Genomic DNA, 15,686 nt, shown 5'->3' on the forward strand with positions numbered 1-15,686 from the left:
GGTTACTGCCTTTATAATAGAAGCTTAAGCTAAAAAGCTTACAGCACCTAGTATTCCCAGGCAGTCTCCCATCCAAGTACTAACTAGGCCCAACTCTTCTTCGCTTCCGAGATCAGACGAGATCGGGCTTTCAAGGAGTGGTATGGCCGTAAGCGATCACTGCTGGCTGTAGAAGACTATTTCTATATACTCTTCTAAGAGTAATACTTGTTTTAGAGCTTCCTGTAAACGGTAGACCACCTGACACCTCAAATAAAAATGATTGGCTTTCCAGTTCGTTTTTTTTTTAAGTTTCTTCTTCTCTTGTGTTTAAATGACTGTGGTTACTGCCTTTATAATAGAAGCTTAAGCTAAAAAGCTTACAGCACCTAGTATTCCCAGGCAGTCTCCCATCCAAGTACTAACTAGGCCCAACTCTTCTTCGCTTCCGAGATCAGGCTTTCAAGGAGTGGTATGGCCGTAAGCAATCACTGCGGGCTGTAGAAGACTATTTCTAAATACTCTTCTAAGAGTAATACTTGTTTTAGAGCTGCCTGTAAACGGTAGACCACCTGACACCTCAAATGAAAATGATTGGCTTTCCAGTTCGTTTTTTTTTTTTTTGTAGTTTTTTTTTTTTAGTTTTCTTCTTCTCTTGTGTTTAAATGACTGTGGTTACTGCCTTTATAATAGAAGCTTAAGCTAAAAAGCTTACAGCACCTAGTATTCCCAGGCAGTCTCCCATCCAAGTACTAACTAGGCCCAACTCTTCTTCGCTTCCGAGATCAGACGAGATCGGGCTTTCAAGGAGTGGTATGGCCGTAAGCAATCACTGCGGGCTGTAGAAGACTATTTCTAAATACTCTTCTAAGAGTAATACTTGTTTTAGAGCTGCCTGTAAACGGTAGACCACCTGACACCTCAAATGAAAATGATTGGCTTTCCAGTTCGTTTTTTTTTTAAGTTTCTTCTTCTCTTGTGTTTAAATGACTGTGGTTACTGCCTTTATAATAGAAGCTTAAGCTAAAAAGCTTACAGCACCTAGTATTCCCAGGCAGTCTCCCATCCAAGTACTAACTAGGCCCAACTCTTCTTCGCTTCCGAGATCAGGCTTTCAAGGAGTGGTATGGCCGTAAGCAATCACTGCGGGCTGTAGAAGACTATTTCTAAATACTCTTCTAAGAGTAATACTTGTTTTAGAGCTGCCTGTAAACGGTAGACCACCTGACACCTCAAATGAAAATGATTGGCTTTCCAGTTCGTTTTTTTTTTTTTTGTAGTTTTTTTTTTTTAGTTTTCTTCTTCTCTTGTGTTTAAATGACTGTGGTTACTGCCTTTATAATAGAAGCTTAAGCTAAAAAGCTTACAGCACCTAGTATTCCCAGGCAGTCTCCCATCCAAGTACTAACTAGGCCCAACTCTTCTTCGCTTCCGAGATCAGACGAGATCGGGCTTTCAAGGAGTGGTATGGCCGTAAGCAATCACTGCGGGCTGTAGAAGACTATTTCTAAATACTCTTCTAAGAGTAATACTTGTTTTAGAGCTGCCTGTAAACGGTAGACCACCTGACACCTCAAATGAAAATGATTGGCTTTCCAGTTCGTTTTTTTTTGTTGTTGTTTTTTTTTTCTTAAGTTTTCTTCTTCTCTTGTGTTTAAATGACTGTGGTTACTGCCTTTATAATAGAAGCTTAAGCTAAAAAGCTTACAGCACCTAGTATTCCCAGGCAGTCTCCCATCCAAGTACTAACTAGGCCCAACTCTTCTTCGCTTCCGAGATCAGACGAGATCGGGCTTTCAAGGAGTGGTATGGCCGTAAGCGATCACTGCTGGCTGTAGAAGACTATTTCTATATACTCTTCTAAGAGTAATACTTGTTTTAGAGCTTCCTGTAAACGGTAGACCACCTGACACCTCAAATAAAAATGATTGGCTTTCCAGTTCGTTTTTTTTTTAAGTTTCTTCTTCTCTTGTGTTTAAATGACTGTGGTTACTGCCTTTATAATAGAAGCTTAAGCTAAAAAGCTTACAGCACCTAGTATTCCCAGGCAGTCTCCCATCCAAGTACTAACTAGGCCCAACTCTTCTTCGCTTCCGAGATCAGGCTTTCAAGGAGTGGTATGGCCGTAAGCAATCACTGCGGGCTGTAGAAGACTATTTCTAAATACTCTTCTAAGAGTAATACTTGTTTTAGAGCTGCCTGTAAACGGTAGACCACCTGACACCTCAAATGAAAATGATTGGCTTTCCAGTTCGTTTTTTTTTTTTTTGTAGTTTTTTTTTTTTAGTTTTCTTCTTCTCTTGTGTTTAAATGACTGTGGTTACTGCCTTTATAATAGAAGCTTAAGCTAAAAAGCTTACAGCACCTAGTATTCCCAGGCAGTCTCCCATCCAAGTACTAACTAGGCCCAACTCTTCTTCGCTTCCGAGATCAGACGAGATCGGGCTTTCAAGGAGTGGTATGGCCGTAAGCAATCACTGCGGGCTGTAGAAGACTATTTCTAAATACTCTTCTAAGAGTAATACTTGTTTTAGAGCTGCCTGTAAACGGTAGACCACCTGACACCTCAAATGAAAATGATTGGCTTTCCAGTTCGTTTTTTTTTGTTGTTGTTTTTTTTTTCTTAAGTTTTCTTCTTCTCTTGTGTTTACATGACTGTGGTTACTGCCTTTATAATAGAAGCTTAAGCTAAAAAGCTTACAGCACCTAGTATTCCCAGGCAGTCTCCCATCCAAGTACTAACTAGGCCCAACTCTTCTTCGCTTCCGAGATCAGACGAGATCGGGCTTTCAAGGAGTGGTATGGCCGTAAGCGATCACTGCGGGCTGTAGAAGACTATTTCTATATACTCTTCTAAGAGTAATACTTGTTTTAGAGCTGCCTGTAAACGGTAGACCACCTGACACCTCAAATAAAAATGATTGGCTTTCCAGTTCGTTTTTTTTTTAAGTTTCTTCTTCTCTTGTGTTTAAATGACTGTGGTTACTGCCTTTATAATAGAAGCTTAAGCTAAAAAGCTTACAGCACCTAGTATTCCCAGGCAGTCTCCCATCCAAGTACTAACTAGGCCCAACTCTTCTTCGCTTCCGAGATCAGACGAGATCGGGCTTTCAAGGAGTGGTATGGCCGTAAGCGATCACTGCTGGCTGTAGAAGACTATTTCTATATACTCTTCTAAGAGTAATACTTGTTTTAGAGCTTCCTGTAAACGGTAGACCACCTGACACCTCAAATAAAAATGATTGGCTTTCCAGTTCGTTTTTTTTTTAAGTTTCTTCTTCTCTTGTGTTTAAATGACTGTGGTTACTGCCTTTATAATAGAAGCTTAAGCTAAAAAGCTTACAGCACCTAGTATTCCCAGGCAGTCTCCCATCCAAGTACTAACTAGGCCCAACTCTTCTTCGCTTCCGAGATCAGGCTTTCAAGGAGTGGTATGGCCGTAAGCAATCACTGCGGGCTGTAGAAGACTATTTCTAAATACTCTTCTAAGAGTAATACTTGTTTTAGAGCTGCCTGTAAACGGTAGACCACCTGACACCTCAAATGAAAATGATTGGCTTTCCAGTTCGTTTTTTTTTTTTTTGTAGTTTTTTTTTTTTAGTTTTCTTCTTCTCTTGTGTTTAAATGACTGTGGTTACTGCCTTTATAATAGAAGCTTAAGCTAAAAAGCTAACAGCACCTAGTATTCCCAGGCAGTCTCCCATCCAAGTACTAACTAGGCCCAACTCTTCTTCGCTTCCGAGATCAGGCTTTCAAGGAGTGGTATGGCCGTAAGCGATCACTGCGGGCTGTAGAAGACTATTTCTATATACTCTTCTAAGAGTAATACTTGTTTTAGAGCTGCCTGTAAACGGTAGACCACCTGACACCTCAAATAAAAATGATTGGCTTTCCAGTTCGTTTTTTTTTTAAGTTTCTTCTTCTCTTGTGTTTAAATGACTGTGGTTACTGCCTTTATAATAGAAGCTTAAGCTAAAAAGCTTACAGCACCTAGTATTCCCAGGCAGTCTCCCATCCAAGTACTAACTAGGCCCAACTCTTCTTCGCTTCCGAGATCAGGCTTTCAAGGAGTGGTATGGCCGTAAGCAATCACTGCGGGCTGTAGAAGACTATTTCTAAATACTCTTCTAAGAGTAATACTTGTTTTAGAGCTGCCTGTAAACGGTAGACCACCTGACACCTCAAATGAAAATGATTGGCTTTCCAGTTCGTTTTTTTTTGTTGTTGTTTTTTTTTTCTTAAGTTTTCTTCTTCTCTTGTGTTTAAATGACTGTGGTTACTGCCTTTATAATAGAAGCTTAAGCTAAAAAGCTTACAGCACCTAGTATTCCCAGGCAGTCTCCCATCCAAGTACTAACTAGGCCCAACTCTTCTTCGCTTCCGAGATCAGACGAGATCGGGCTTTCAAGGAGTGGTATGGCCGTAAGCGATCACTGCTGGCTGTAGAAGACTATTTCTATATACTCTTCTAAGAGTAATACTTGTTTTAGAGCTTCCTGTAAACGGTAGACCACCTGACACCTCAAATGAAAATGATTGGCTTTCCAGTTCGTTTTTTTTTTTTTTGTAGTTTTTTTTTTTTAGTTTTCTTCTTCTCTTGTGTTTAAATGACTGTGGTTACTGCCTTTATAATAGAAGCTTAAGCTAAAAAGCTAACAGCACCTAGTATTCCCAGGCAGTCTCCCATCCAAGTACTAACTAGGCCCAACTCTTCTTCGCTTCCGAGATCAGGCTTTCAAGGAGTGGTATGGCCGTAAGCGATCACTGCGGGCTGTAGAAGACTATTTCTATATACTCTTCTAAGAGTAATACTTGTTTTAGAGCTGCCTGTAAACGGTAGACCACCTGACACCTCAAATAAAAATGATTGGCTTTCCAGTTCGTTTTTTTTTTAAGTTTCTTCTTCTCTTGTGTTTAAATGACTGTGGTTACTGCCTTTATAATAGAAGCTTAAGCTAAAAAGCTTACAGCACCTAGTATTCCCAGGCAGTCTCCCATCCAAGTACTAACTAGGCCCAACTCTTCTTCGCTTCCGAGATCAGGCTTTCAAGGAGTGGTATGGCCGTAAGCAATCACTGCGGGCTGTAGAAGACTATTTCTAAATACTCTTCTAAGAGTAATACTTGTTTTAGAGCTGCCTGTAAACGGTAGACCACCTGACACCTCAAATGAAAATGATTGGCTTTCCAGTTCGTTTTTTTTTGTTGTTGTTTTTTTTTTCTTAAGTTTTCTTCTTCTCTTGTGTTTAAATGACTGTGGTTACTGCCTTTATAATAGAAGCTTAAGCTAAAAAGCTTACAGCACCTAGTATTCCCAGGCAGTCTCCCATCCAAGTACTAACTAGGCCCAACTCTTCTTCGCTTCCGAGATCAGACGAGATCGGGCTTTCAAGGAGTGGTATGGCCGTAAGCGATCACTGCTGGCTGTAGAAGACTATTTCTATATACTCTTCTAAGAGTAATACTTGTTTTAGAGCTTCCTGTAAACGGTAGACCACCTGACACCTCAAATAAAAATGATTGGCTTTCCAGTTCGTTTTTTTTTTAAGTTTCTTCTTCTCTTGTGTTTAAATGACTGTGGTTACTGCCTTTATAATAGAAGCTTAAGCTAAAAAGCTTACAGCACCTAGTATTCCCAGGCAGTCTCCCATCCAAGTACTAACTAGGCCCAACTCTTCTTCGCTTCCGAGATCAGGCTTTCAAGGAGTGGTATGGCCGTAAGCAATCACTGCGGGCTGTAGAAGACTATTTCTAAATACTCTTCTAAGAGTAATACTTGTTTTAGAGCTGCCTGTAAACGGTAGACCACCTGACACCTCAAATGAAAATGATTGGCTTTCCAGTTCGTTTTTTTTTTTTTTGTAGTTTTTTTTTTTTAGTTTTCTTCTTCTCTTGTGTTTAAATGACTGTGGTTACTGCCTTTATAATAGAAGCTTAAGCTAAAAAGCTTACAGCACCTAGTATTCCCAGGCAGTCTCCCATCCAAGTACTAACTAGGCCCAACTCTTCTTCGCTTCCGAGATCAGACGAGATCGGGCTTTCAAGGAGTGGTATGGCCGTAAGCAATCACTGCGGGCTGTAGAAGACTATTTCTAAATACTCTTCTAAGAGTAATACTTGTTTTAGAGCTGCCTGTAAACGGTAGACCACCTGACACCTCAAATGAAAATGATTGGCTTTCCAGTTCGTTTTTTTTTGTTGTTGTTTTTTTTTTCTTAAGTTTTCTTCTTCTCTTGTGTTTACATGACTGTGGTTACTGCCTTTATAATAGAAGCTTAAGCTAAAAAGCTTACAGCACCTAGTATTCCCAGGCAGTCTCCCATCCAAGTACTAACTAGGCCCAACTCTTCTTCGCTTCCGAGATCAGACGAGATCGGGCTTTCAAGGAGTGGTATGGCCGTAAGCGATCACTGCGGGCTGTAGAAGACTATTTCTATATACTCTTCTAAGAGTAATACTTGTTTTAGAGCTGCCTGTAAACGGTAGACCACCTGACACCTCAAATAAAAATGATTGGCTTTCCAGTTCGTTTTTTTTTTAAGTTTCTTCTTCTCTTGTGTTTAAATGACTGTGGTTACTGCCTTTATAATAGAAGCTTAAGCTAAAAAGCTTACAGCACCTAGTATTCCCAGGCAGTCTCCCATCCAAGTACTAACTAGGCCCAACTCTTCTTCGCTTCCGAGATCAGACGAGATCGGGCTTTCAAGGAGTGGTATGGCCGTAAGCGATCACTGCTGGCTGTAGAAGACTATTTCTATATACTCTTCTAAGAGTAATACTTGTTTTAGAGCTTCCTGTAAACGGTAGACCACCTGACACCTCAAATAAAAATGATTGGCTTTCCAGTTCGTTTTTTTTTTAAGTTTCTTCTTCTCTTGTGTTTAAATGACTGTGGTTACTGCCTTTATAATAGAAGCTTAAGCTAAAAAGCTTACAGCACCTAGTATTCCCAGGCAGTCTCCCATCCAAGTACTAACTAGGCCCAACTCTTCTTCGCTTCCGAGATCAGGCTTTCAAGGAGTGGTATGGCCGTAAGCAATCACTGCGGGCTGTAGAAGACTATTTCTAAATACTCTTCTAAGAGTAATACTTGTTTTAGAGCTGCCTGTAAACGGTAGACCACCTGACACCTCAAATGAAAATGATTGGCTTTCCAGTTCGTTTTTTTTTTTTTTGTAGTTTTTTTTTTTTAGTTTTCTTCTTCTCTTGTGTTTAAATGACTGTGGTTACTGCCTTTATAATAGAAGCTTAAGCTAAAAAGCTAACAGCACCTAGTATTCCCAGGCAGTCTCCCATCCAAGTACTAACTAGGCCCAACTCTTCTTCGCTTCCGAGATCAGGCTTTCAAGGAGTGGTATGGCCGTAAGCGATCACTGCGGGCTGTAGAAGACTATTTCTATATACTCTTCTAAGAGTAATACTTGTTTTAGAGCTGCCTGTAAACGGTAGACCACCTGACACCTCAAATAAAAATGATTGGCTTTCCAGTTCGTTTTTTTTTTAAGTTTCTTCTTCTCTTGTGTTTAAATGACTGTGGTTACTGCCTTTATAATAGAAGCTTAAGCTAAAAAGCTTACAGCACCTAGTATTCCCAGGCAGTCTCCCATCCAAGTACTAACTAGGCCCAACTCTTCTTCGCTTCCGAGATCAGGCTTTCAAGGAGTGGTATGGCCGTAAGCAATCACTGCGGGCTGTAGAAGACTATTTCTAAATACTCTTCTAAGAGTAATACTTGTTTTAGAGCTGCCTGTAAACGGTAGACCACCTGACACCTCAAATGAAAATGATTGGCTTTCCAGTTCGTTTTTTTTTTTTTTGTAGTTTTTTTTTTTTAGTTTTCTTCTTCTCTTGTGTTTAAATGACTGTGGTTACTGCCTTTATAATAGAAGCTTAAGCTAAAAAGCTAACAGCACCTAGTATTCCCAGGCAGTCTCCCATCCAAGTACTAACTAGGCCCAACTCTTCTTCGCTTCCGAGATCAGGCTTTCAAGGAGTGGTATGGCCGTAAGCGATCACTGCGGGCTGTAGAAGACTATTTCTATATACTCTTCTAAGAGTAATACTTGTTTTAGAGCTGCCTGTAAACGGTAGACCACCTGACACCTCAAATAAAAATGATTGGCTTTCCAGTTCGTTTTTTTTTTAAGTTTCTTCTTCTCTTGTGTTTAAATGACTGTGGTTACTGCCTTTATAATAGAAGCTTAAGCTAAAAAGCTTACAGCACCTAGTATTCCCAGGCAGTCTCCCATCCAAGTACTAACGAGGCCCAACTCTTCTTCGCTTCCGAGATCAGACGAGATCGGGCTTTCAAGGAGTGGTATGGCCGTAAGCGATCACTGCTGGCTGTAGAAGACTATTTCTAAATACTCTTCTAAGAGTAATACTTGTTTTAGAGCTGCCTGTAAACGGTAGACCACCTGACACCTCAAATAAAAATGATTGGCTTTCCAGTTCGTTTTTTTTTGTTGTTGTTTTTTTTTTCTTAAGTTTTCTTCTTCTCTTGTGTTTAAATGACTGTGGTTACTGCCTTTATAATAGAAGCTTAAGCTAAAAAGCTTACAGCACCTAGTATTCCCAGGCAGTCTCCCATCCAAGTACTAACTAGGCCCAACTCTTCTTCGCTTCCGAGATCAGACGAGATCGGGCTTTCAAGGAGTGGTATGGCCGTAAGCGATCACTGCTGGCTGTAGAAGACTATTTCTATATACTCTTCTAAGAGTAATACTTGTTTTAGAGCTTCCTGTAAACGGTAGACCACCTGACACCTCAAATAAAAATGATTGGCTTTCCAGTTCGTTTTTTTTTTAAGTTTCTTCTTCTCTTGTGTTTAAATGACTGTGGTTACTGCCTTTATAATAGAAGCTTAAGCTAAAAAGCTTACAGCACCTAGTATTCCCAGGCAGTCTCCCATCCAAGTACTAACTAGGCCCAACTCTTCTTCGCTTCCGAGATCAGGCTTTCAAGGAGTGGTATGGCCGTAAGCAATCACTGCGGGCTGTAGAAGACTATTTCTAAATACTCTTCTAAGAGTAATACTTGTTTTAGAGCTGCCTGTAAACGGTAGACCACCTGACACCTCAAATGAAAATGATTGGCTTTCCAGTTCGTTTTTTTTTTTTTTGTAGTTTTTTTTTTTTAGTTTTCTTCTTCTCTTGTGTTTAAATGACTGTGGTTACTGCCTTTATAATAGAAGCTTAAGCTAAAAAGCTTACAGCACCTAGTATTCCCAGGCAGTCTCCCATCCAAGTACTAACTAGGCCCAACTCTTCTTCGCTTCCGAGATCAGACGAGATCGGGCTTTCAAGGAGTGGTATGGCCGTAAGCAATCACTGCGGGCTGTAGAAGACTATTTCTAAATACTCTTCTAAGAGTAATACTTGTTTTAGAGCTGCCTGTAAACGGTAGACCACCTGACACCTCAAATGAAAATGATTGGCTTTCCAGTTCGTTTTTTTTTTTTTTGTAGTTTTTTTTTTTTAGTTTTCTTCTTCTCTTGTGTTTAAATGACTGTGGTTACTGCCTTTATAATAGAAGCTTAAGCTAAAAAGCTTACAGCACCTAGTATTCCCAGGCAGTCTCCCATCCAAGTACTAACTAGGCCCAACTCTTCTTCGCTTCCGAGATCAGACGAGATCGGGCTTTCAAGGAGTGGTATGGCCGTAAGCAATCACTGCGGGCTGTAGAAGACTATTTCTAAATACTCTTCTAAGAGTAATACTTGTTTTAGAGCTGCCTGTAAACGGTAGACCACCTGACACCTCAAATGAAAATGATTGGCTTTCCAGTTCGTTTTTTTTTGTTGTTGTTTTTTTTTTCTTAAGTTTTCTTCTTCTCTTGTGTTTAAATGACTGTGGTTACTGCCTTTATAATAGAAGCTTAAGCTAAAAAGCTTACAGCACCTAGTATTCCCAGGCAGTCTCCCATCCAAGTACTAACTAGGCCCAACTCTTCTTCGCTTCCGAGATCAGACGAGATCGGGCTTTCAAGGAGTGGTATGGCCGTAAGCGATCACTGCTGGCTGTAGAAGACTATTTCTATATACTCTTCTAAGAGTAATACTTGTTTTAGAGCTTCCTGTAAACGGTAGACCACCTGACACCTCAAATAAAAATGATTGGCTTTCCAGTTCGTTTTTTTTTTAAGTTTCTTCTTCTCTTGTGTTTAAATGACTGTGGTTACTGCCTTTATAATAGAAGCTTAAGCTAAAAAGCTTACAGCACCTAGTATTCCCAGGCAGTCTCCCATCCAAGTACTAACTAGGCCCAACTCTTCTTCGCTTCCGAGATCAGGCTTTCAAGGAGTGGTATGGCCGTAAGCAATCACTGCGGGCTGTAGAAGACTATTTCTAAATACTCTTCTAAGAGTAATACTTGTTTTAGAGCTGCCTGTAAACGGTAGACCACCTGACACCTCAAATGAAAATGATTGGCTTTCCAGTTCGTTTTTTTTTTTTTTGTAGTTTTTTTTTTTTAGTTTTCTTCTTCTCTTGTGTTTAAATGACTGTGGTTACTGCCTTTATAATAGAAGCTTAAGCTAAAAAGCTTACAGCACCTAGTATTCCCAGGCAGTCTCCCATCCAAGTACTAACTAGGCCCAACTCTTCTTCGCTTCCGAGATCAGACGAGATCGGGCTTTCAAGGAGTGGTATGGCCGTAAGCAATCACTGCGGGCTGTAGAAGACTATTTCTAAATACTCTTCTAAGAGTAATACTTGTTTTAGAGCTGCCTGTAAACGGTAGACCACCTGACACCTCAAATGAAAATGATTGGCTTTCCAGTTCGTTTTTTTTTGTTGTTGTTTTTTTTTTCTTAAGTTTTCTTCTTCTCTTGTGTTTACATGACTGTGGTTACTGCCTTTATAATAGAAGCTTAAGCTAAAGAGCTTACAGCACCTAGTATTCCCAGGCAGTCTCCCATCCAAGTACTAACTAGGCCCAACTCTTCTTCGCTTCCGAGATCAGACGAGATCGGGCTTTCAAGGAGTGGTATGGCCGTAAGCGATCACTGCGGGCTGTAGAAGACTATTTCTATATACTCTTCTAAGAGTAATACTTGTTTTAGAGCTGCCTGTAAACGGTAGACCACCTGACACCTCAAATGAAAATGATTGGCTTTCCAGTTCGTTTTTTTTTTAAGTTTCTTCTTCTCTTGTGTTTAAATGACTGTGGTTACTGCCTTTATAATAGAAGCTTAAGCTAAAAAGCTTACAGAACCTAGTATTCCCAGGCAGTCTCCCATCCAAGTACTAACTAGGCCCAACTCTTCTTCGCTTCCGAGATCAGACGAGATCGGGCTTTCAAGGAGTGGTATGGCCGTAAGCGATCACTGCGGGCTGTAGAAGACTATTTCTATATACTCTTCTAAGAGTAATACTTGTTTTAGAGCTGCCTGTAAACGGTAGACCACCTGACACCTCAAATAAAAATGATTGGCTTTCCAGTTCGTTTTTTTTTTAAGTTTCTTCTTCTCTTGTGTTTAAATGACTGTGGTTACTGCCTTTATAATAGAAGCTTAAGCTAAAAAGCTTACAGCACCTAGTATTCCCAGGCAGTCTCCCATCCAAGTACTAACGAGGCCCAACTCTTCTTCGCTTCCGAGATCAGACGAGATCGGGCTTTCAAGGAGTGGTATGGCCGTAAGCGATCACTGCTGGCTGTAGAAGACTATTTCTATATACTCTTCTAAGAGTAATACTTGTTTTAGAGCTGCCTGTAAACGGTAGACCACCTGACACCTCAAATAAAAATGATTGGCTTTCCAGTTCGTTTTTTTTTGTTGTTGTTTTTTTTTTCTTAAGTTTTCTTCTTCTCTTGTGTTTAAATGACTGTGGTTACTGCCTTTATAATAGAAGCTTAAGCTAAAAAGCTTACAGCACCTAGTATTCCCAGGCAGTCTCCCATCCAAGTACTAACTAGGCCCAACTCTTCTTCGCTTCCGAGATCAGACGAGATCGGGCTTTCAAGGAGTGGTATGGCCGTAAGCGATCACTGCTGGCTGTAGAAGACTATTTCTATATACTCTTCTAAGAGTAATACTTGTTTTAGAGCTTCCTGTAAACGGTAGACCACCTGACACCTCAAATAAAAATGATTGGCTTTCCAGTTCGTTTTTTTTTTAAGTTTCTTCTTCTCTTGTGTTTAAATGACTGTGGTTACTGCCTTTATAATAGAAGCTTAAGCTAAAAAGCTTACAGCACCTAGTATTCCCAGGCAGTCTCCCATCCAAGTACTAACTAGGCCCAACTCTTCTTCGCTTCCGAGATCAGGCTTTCAAGGAGTGGTATGGCCGTAAGCAATCACTGCGGGCTGTAGAAGACTATTTCTAAATACTCTTCTAAGAGTAATACTTGTTTTAGAGCTGCCTGTAAACGGTAGACCACCTGACACCTCAAATGAAAATGATTGGCTTTCCAGTTCGTTTTTTTTTTTTTTGTAGTTTTTTTTTTTTAGTTTTCTTCTTCTCTTGTGTTTAAATGACTGTGGTTACTGCCTTTATAATAGAAGCTTAAGCTAAAAAGCTTACAGCACCTAGTATTCCCAGGCAGTCTCCCATCCAAGTACTAACTAGGCCCAACTCTTCTTCGCTTCCGAGATCAGACGAGATCGGGCTTTCAAGGAGTGGTATGGCCGTAAGCAATCACTGCGGGCTGTAGAAGACTATTTCTAAATACTCTTCTAAGAGTAATACTTGTTTTAGAGCTGCCTGTAAACGGTAGACCACCTGACACCTCAAATGAAAATGATTGGCTTTCCAGTTCGTTTTTTTTTGTTGTTGTTTTTTTTTTCTTAAGTTTTCTTCTTCTCTTGTGTTTAAATGACTGTGGTTACTGCCTTTATAATAGAAGCTTAAGCTAAAAAGCTTACAGCACCTAGTATTCCCAGGCAGTCTCCCATCCAAGTACTAACTAGGCCCAACTCTTCTTCGCTTCCGAGATCAGACGAGATCGGGCTTTCAAGGAGTGGTATGGCCGTAAGCGATCACTGCTGGCTGTAGAAGACTATTTCTATATACTCTTCTAAGAGTAATACTTGTTTTAGAGCTTCCTGTAAACGGTAGACCACCTGACACCTCAAATAAAAATGATTGGCTTTCCAGTTCGTTTTTTTTTTAAGTTTCTTCTTCTCTTGTGTTTAAATGACTGTGGTTACTGCCTTTATAATAGAAGCTTAAGCTAAAAAGCTTACAGCACCTAGTATTCCCAGGCAGTCTCCCATCCAAGTACTAACTAGGCCCAACTCTTCTTCGCTTCCGAGATCAGGCTTTCAAGGAGTGGTATGGCCGTAAGCAATCACTGCGGGCTGTAGAAGACTATTTCTAAATACTCTTCTAAGAGTAATACTTGTTTTAGAGCTGCCTGTAAACGGTAGACCACCTGACACCTCAAATGAAAATGATTGGCTTTCCAGTTCGTTTTTTTTTTTTTTGTAGTTTTTTTTTTTTAGTTTTCTTCTTCTCTTGTGTTTAAATGACTGTGGTTACTGCCTTTATAATAGAAGCTTAAGCTAAAAAGCTTACAGCACCTAGTATTCCCAGGCAGTCTCCCATCCAAGTACTAACTAGGCCCAACTCTTCTTCGCTTCCGAGATCAGACGAGATCGGGCTTTCAAGGAGTGGTATGGCCGTAAGCAATCACTGCGGGCTGTAGAAGACTATTTCTAAATACTCTTCTAAGAGTAATACTTGTTTTAGAGCTGCCTGTAAACGGTAGACCACCTGACACCTCAAATGAAAATGATTGGCTTTCCAGTTCGTTTTTTTTTGTTGTTGTTTTTTTTTTCTTAAGTTTTCTTCTTCTCTTGTGTTTACATGACTGTGGTTACTGCCTTTATAATAGAAGCTTAAGCTAAAAAGCTTACAGCACCTAGTATTCCCAGGCAGTCTCCCATCCAAGTACTAACTAGGCCCAACTCTTCTTCGCTTCCGAGATCAGACGAGATCGGGCTTTCAAGGAGTGGTATGGCCGTAAGCGATCACTGCGGGCTGTAGAAGACTATTTCTATATACTCTTCTAAGAGTAATACTTGTTTTAGAGCTGCCTGTAAACGGTAGACCACCTGACACCTCAAATAAAAATGATTGGCTTTCCAGTTCGTTTTTTTTTTAAGTTTCTTCTTCTCTTGTGTTTAAATGACTGTGGTTACTGCCTTTATAATAGAAGCTTAAGCTAAAAAGCTTACAGCACCTAGTATTCCCAGGCAGTCTCCCATCCAAGTACTAACTAGGCCCAACTCTTCTTCGCTTCCGAGATCAGACGAGATCGGGCTTTCAAGGAGTGGTATGGCCGTAAGCGATCACTGCTGGCTGTAGAAGACTATTTCTATATACTCTTCTAAGAGTAATACTTGTTTTAGAGCTTCCTGTAAACGGTAGACCACCTGACACCTCAAATAAAAATGATTGGCTTTCCAGTTCGTTTTTTTTTTAAGTTTCTTCTTCTCTTGTGTTTAAATGACTGTGGTTACTGCCTTTATAATAGAAGCTTAAGCTAAAAAGCTTACAGCACCTAGTATTCCCAGGCAGTCTCCCATCCAAGTACTAACTAGGCCCAACTCTTCTTCCCTTCCGAGATCAGGCTTTCAAGGAGTGGTATGGCCGTAAGCAATCACTGCGGGCTGTAGAAGACTATTTCTAAATACTCTTCTAAGAGTAATACTTGTTTTAGAGCTGCCTGTAAACGGTAGACCACCTGACACCTCAAATGAAAATGATTGGCTTTCCAGTTCGTTTTTTTTTTTTTTGTAGTTTTTTTTTTTTAGTTTTCTTCTTCTCTTGTGTTTAAATGACTGTGGTTACTGCCTTTATAATAGAAGCTTAAGCTAAAAAGCTTACAGCACCTAGTATTCCCAGGCAGTCTCCCATCCAAGTACTAACTAGGCCCAACTCTTCTTCGCTTCCGAGATCAGACGAGATCGGGCTTTCAAGGAGTGGTATGGCCGTAAGCAATCACTGCGGGCTGTAGAAGACTATTTCTAAATACTCTTCTAAGAGTAATACTTGTTTTAGAGCTGCCTGTAAACGGTAGACCACCTGACACCTCAAATGAAAATGATTGGCTTTCCAGTTCGTTTTTTTTTGTTGTTGTTTTTTTTTTCTTAAGTTTTCTTCTTCTCTTGTGTTTACATGACTGTGGTTACTGCCTTTATAATAGAAGCTTAAGCTAAAAAGCTTACAGCACCTAGTATTCCCAGGCAGTCTCCCATCCAAGTACTAACTAGGCCCAACTCTTCTTCGCTTCCGAGATCAGACGAGATCGGGCTTTCAAGGAGTGGTATGGCCGTAAGCGATCACTGCGGGCTGTAGAAGACTATTTCTATATACTCTTCTAAGAGTAATACTTGTTTTAGAGCTGCCTGTAAACGGTAGACCACCTGACACCTCAAATAAAAATGATTGGCTTTCCAGTTCGTTTTTTTTTTAAGTTTCTTCTTCTCTTGTGTTTAAATGACTGTGGTTACTGCCTTTATAATAGAAGCTTAAGCTAAAAAGCTTACAGCACCTAGTATTCCCAGGCAGTCTCCCATCCAAGTACTAACTAGGCCCAACTCTTCTTCGCTTCCGAGATCAGACGAGATCGGGCTTTCAAGGAGTGGTATGGCCGTAAGCGATCACTGCTGGCTGTAGAAGACTATTTCTATATACTCTTCTAAGAGTAATACTTGTTTTAGAGCTTCCTGTAAACGGTAGACCACCTGACACCTCAAATAAAAA

At 40.3% G+C, this 15,686-nt stretch overlaps 27 non-coding genes and 21 pseudogenes across 27 annotated transcripts; all 48 read right to left on the bottom strand.

Moving 5' to 3' along the window:
- Positions 1-35: 35 nt before the first annotated feature.
- On the bottom strand, positions 36-154 carry LOC136681023 (5S ribosomal RNA). Its single transcript, XR_010797611.1, has one exon. It is a non-coding gene; the product is annotated as a 5S ribosomal RNA (ribosomal RNA).
- Positions 155-356: 202 nt separating this feature from the next.
- LOC136681331 (5S ribosomal RNA) lies at positions 357-465 on the bottom strand (annotated as a pseudogene).
- A 222-nt stretch (positions 466-687) lies between these two features.
- LOC136681024 (5S ribosomal RNA) lies at positions 688-806 on the bottom strand. Its single transcript, XR_010797612.1, has one exon. It is a non-coding gene; the product is annotated as a 5S ribosomal RNA (ribosomal RNA).
- Positions 807-1,008: 202 nt separating this feature from the next.
- LOC136681332 (5S ribosomal RNA) lies at positions 1,009-1,117 on the bottom strand (annotated as a pseudogene).
- Positions 1,118-1,339: 222 nt separating this feature from the next.
- On the bottom strand, positions 1,340-1,458 carry LOC136681025 (5S ribosomal RNA). Its single transcript, XR_010797613.1, has one exon. It is a non-coding gene; the product is annotated as a 5S ribosomal RNA (ribosomal RNA).
- Positions 1,459-1,680: 222 nt separating this feature from the next.
- On the bottom strand, positions 1,681-1,799 carry LOC136681026 (5S ribosomal RNA). The gene has a single exon (XR_010797614.1). It is a non-coding gene; the product is annotated as a 5S ribosomal RNA (ribosomal RNA).
- Positions 1,800-2,001: 202 nt separating this feature from the next.
- On the bottom strand, positions 2,002-2,110 carry LOC136681333 (5S ribosomal RNA; annotated as a pseudogene).
- A 222-nt stretch (positions 2,111-2,332) lies between these two features.
- LOC136681027 (5S ribosomal RNA) lies at positions 2,333-2,451 on the bottom strand. Its single transcript, XR_010797615.1, has one exon. It is a non-coding gene; the product is annotated as a 5S ribosomal RNA (ribosomal RNA).
- A 222-nt stretch (positions 2,452-2,673) lies between these two features.
- LOC136681029 (5S ribosomal RNA) lies at positions 2,674-2,792 on the bottom strand. Its single transcript, XR_010797616.1, has one exon. It is a non-coding gene; the product is annotated as a 5S ribosomal RNA (ribosomal RNA).
- A 202-nt stretch (positions 2,793-2,994) lies between these two features.
- Positions 2,995-3,113, bottom strand: LOC136681030 (5S ribosomal RNA). Its single transcript, XR_010797617.1, has one exon. It is a non-coding gene; the product is annotated as a 5S ribosomal RNA (ribosomal RNA).
- A 202-nt stretch (positions 3,114-3,315) lies between these two features.
- On the bottom strand, positions 3,316-3,424 carry LOC136681336 (5S ribosomal RNA; annotated as a pseudogene).
- Positions 3,425-3,646: 222 nt separating this feature from the next.
- Positions 3,647-3,755, bottom strand: LOC136681379 (5S ribosomal RNA; annotated as a pseudogene).
- Positions 3,756-3,957: 202 nt separating this feature from the next.
- On the bottom strand, positions 3,958-4,066 carry LOC136681337 (5S ribosomal RNA; annotated as a pseudogene).
- Positions 4,067-4,288: 222 nt separating this feature from the next.
- On the bottom strand, positions 4,289-4,407 carry LOC136681031 (5S ribosomal RNA). Its single transcript, XR_010797618.1, has one exon. It is a non-coding gene; the product is annotated as a 5S ribosomal RNA (ribosomal RNA).
- Positions 4,408-4,629: 222 nt separating this feature from the next.
- LOC136681380 (5S ribosomal RNA) lies at positions 4,630-4,738 on the bottom strand (annotated as a pseudogene).
- A 202-nt stretch (positions 4,739-4,940) lies between these two features.
- On the bottom strand, positions 4,941-5,049 carry LOC136681338 (5S ribosomal RNA; annotated as a pseudogene).
- Positions 5,050-5,271: 222 nt separating this feature from the next.
- On the bottom strand, positions 5,272-5,390 carry LOC136681032 (5S ribosomal RNA). The gene has a single exon (XR_010797619.1). It is a non-coding gene; the product is annotated as a 5S ribosomal RNA (ribosomal RNA).
- Positions 5,391-5,592: 202 nt separating this feature from the next.
- On the bottom strand, positions 5,593-5,701 carry LOC136681339 (5S ribosomal RNA; annotated as a pseudogene).
- Positions 5,702-5,923: 222 nt separating this feature from the next.
- Positions 5,924-6,042, bottom strand: LOC136681033 (5S ribosomal RNA). Its single transcript, XR_010797620.1, has one exon. It is a non-coding gene; the product is annotated as a 5S ribosomal RNA (ribosomal RNA).
- A 222-nt stretch (positions 6,043-6,264) lies between these two features.
- Positions 6,265-6,383, bottom strand: LOC136681035 (5S ribosomal RNA). Its single transcript, XR_010797622.1, has one exon. It is a non-coding gene; the product is annotated as a 5S ribosomal RNA (ribosomal RNA).
- A 202-nt stretch (positions 6,384-6,585) lies between these two features.
- On the bottom strand, positions 6,586-6,704 carry LOC136681036 (5S ribosomal RNA). Its single transcript, XR_010797623.1, has one exon. It is a non-coding gene; the product is annotated as a 5S ribosomal RNA (ribosomal RNA).
- A 202-nt stretch (positions 6,705-6,906) lies between these two features.
- Positions 6,907-7,015, bottom strand: LOC136681340 (5S ribosomal RNA; annotated as a pseudogene).
- A 222-nt stretch (positions 7,016-7,237) lies between these two features.
- On the bottom strand, positions 7,238-7,346 carry LOC136681381 (5S ribosomal RNA; annotated as a pseudogene).
- A 202-nt stretch (positions 7,347-7,548) lies between these two features.
- On the bottom strand, positions 7,549-7,657 carry LOC136681342 (5S ribosomal RNA; annotated as a pseudogene).
- Positions 7,658-7,879: 222 nt separating this feature from the next.
- Positions 7,880-7,988, bottom strand: LOC136681383 (5S ribosomal RNA; annotated as a pseudogene).
- Positions 7,989-8,190: 202 nt separating this feature from the next.
- LOC136681269 (5S ribosomal RNA) lies at positions 8,191-8,309 on the bottom strand (annotated as a pseudogene).
- A 222-nt stretch (positions 8,310-8,531) lies between these two features.
- Positions 8,532-8,650, bottom strand: LOC136681037 (5S ribosomal RNA). The gene has a single exon (XR_010797624.1). It is a non-coding gene; the product is annotated as a 5S ribosomal RNA (ribosomal RNA).
- Positions 8,651-8,852: 202 nt separating this feature from the next.
- LOC136681343 (5S ribosomal RNA) lies at positions 8,853-8,961 on the bottom strand (annotated as a pseudogene).
- Positions 8,962-9,183: 222 nt separating this feature from the next.
- On the bottom strand, positions 9,184-9,302 carry LOC136681038 (5S ribosomal RNA). Its single transcript, XR_010797625.1, has one exon. It is a non-coding gene; the product is annotated as a 5S ribosomal RNA (ribosomal RNA).
- A 222-nt stretch (positions 9,303-9,524) lies between these two features.
- Positions 9,525-9,643, bottom strand: LOC136681039 (5S ribosomal RNA). The gene has a single exon (XR_010797626.1). It is a non-coding gene; the product is annotated as a 5S ribosomal RNA (ribosomal RNA).
- Positions 9,644-9,865: 222 nt separating this feature from the next.
- Positions 9,866-9,984, bottom strand: LOC136681040 (5S ribosomal RNA). Its single transcript, XR_010797627.1, has one exon. It is a non-coding gene; the product is annotated as a 5S ribosomal RNA (ribosomal RNA).
- A 202-nt stretch (positions 9,985-10,186) lies between these two features.
- Positions 10,187-10,295, bottom strand: LOC136681344 (5S ribosomal RNA; annotated as a pseudogene).
- A 222-nt stretch (positions 10,296-10,517) lies between these two features.
- Positions 10,518-10,636, bottom strand: LOC136681041 (5S ribosomal RNA). Its single transcript, XR_010797628.1, has one exon. It is a non-coding gene; the product is annotated as a 5S ribosomal RNA (ribosomal RNA).
- Positions 10,637-10,858: 222 nt separating this feature from the next.
- LOC136681042 (5S ribosomal RNA) lies at positions 10,859-10,977 on the bottom strand. Its single transcript, XR_010797629.1, has one exon. It is a non-coding gene; the product is annotated as a 5S ribosomal RNA (ribosomal RNA).
- Positions 10,978-11,179: 202 nt separating this feature from the next.
- On the bottom strand, positions 11,180-11,298 carry LOC136681211 (5S ribosomal RNA; annotated as a pseudogene).
- A 202-nt stretch (positions 11,299-11,500) lies between these two features.
- On the bottom strand, positions 11,501-11,619 carry LOC136681270 (5S ribosomal RNA; annotated as a pseudogene).
- Positions 11,620-11,841: 222 nt separating this feature from the next.
- LOC136681043 (5S ribosomal RNA) lies at positions 11,842-11,960 on the bottom strand. Its single transcript, XR_010797630.1, has one exon. It is a non-coding gene; the product is annotated as a 5S ribosomal RNA (ribosomal RNA).
- Positions 11,961-12,162: 202 nt separating this feature from the next.
- On the bottom strand, positions 12,163-12,271 carry LOC136681345 (5S ribosomal RNA; annotated as a pseudogene).
- A 222-nt stretch (positions 12,272-12,493) lies between these two features.
- On the bottom strand, positions 12,494-12,612 carry LOC136681044 (5S ribosomal RNA). The gene has a single exon (XR_010797631.1). It is a non-coding gene; the product is annotated as a 5S ribosomal RNA (ribosomal RNA).
- Positions 12,613-12,834: 222 nt separating this feature from the next.
- Positions 12,835-12,953, bottom strand: LOC136681046 (5S ribosomal RNA). The gene has a single exon (XR_010797633.1). It is a non-coding gene; the product is annotated as a 5S ribosomal RNA (ribosomal RNA).
- Positions 12,954-13,155: 202 nt separating this feature from the next.
- On the bottom strand, positions 13,156-13,264 carry LOC136681346 (5S ribosomal RNA; annotated as a pseudogene).
- A 222-nt stretch (positions 13,265-13,486) lies between these two features.
- Positions 13,487-13,605, bottom strand: LOC136681047 (5S ribosomal RNA). Its single transcript, XR_010797634.1, has one exon. It is a non-coding gene; the product is annotated as a 5S ribosomal RNA (ribosomal RNA).
- Positions 13,606-13,827: 222 nt separating this feature from the next.
- Positions 13,828-13,946, bottom strand: LOC136681048 (5S ribosomal RNA). The gene has a single exon (XR_010797635.1). It is a non-coding gene; the product is annotated as a 5S ribosomal RNA (ribosomal RNA).
- A 202-nt stretch (positions 13,947-14,148) lies between these two features.
- LOC136681049 (5S ribosomal RNA) lies at positions 14,149-14,267 on the bottom strand. The gene has a single exon (XR_010797636.1). It is a non-coding gene; the product is annotated as a 5S ribosomal RNA (ribosomal RNA).
- A 202-nt stretch (positions 14,268-14,469) lies between these two features.
- LOC136681375 (5S ribosomal RNA) lies at positions 14,470-14,578 on the bottom strand (annotated as a pseudogene).
- A 222-nt stretch (positions 14,579-14,800) lies between these two features.
- Positions 14,801-14,919, bottom strand: LOC136681050 (5S ribosomal RNA). Its single transcript, XR_010797637.1, has one exon. It is a non-coding gene; the product is annotated as a 5S ribosomal RNA (ribosomal RNA).
- A 222-nt stretch (positions 14,920-15,141) lies between these two features.
- LOC136681051 (5S ribosomal RNA) lies at positions 15,142-15,260 on the bottom strand. Its single transcript, XR_010797638.1, has one exon. It is a non-coding gene; the product is annotated as a 5S ribosomal RNA (ribosomal RNA).
- A 202-nt stretch (positions 15,261-15,462) lies between these two features.
- On the bottom strand, positions 15,463-15,581 carry LOC136681052 (5S ribosomal RNA). Its single transcript, XR_010797639.1, has one exon. It is a non-coding gene; the product is annotated as a 5S ribosomal RNA (ribosomal RNA).
- Positions 15,582-15,686: the final 105 nt, after the last annotated feature.

This window comes from Hoplias malabaricus, unplaced genomic scaffold (genome assembly GCF_029633855.1).
Source record: "Hoplias malabaricus isolate fHopMal1 unplaced genomic scaffold, fHopMal1.hap1 scaffold_105, whole genome shotgun sequence".
Taxonomy (NCBI): domain Eukaryota; kingdom Metazoa; phylum Chordata; class Actinopteri; order Characiformes; family Erythrinidae; genus Hoplias; species Hoplias malabaricus.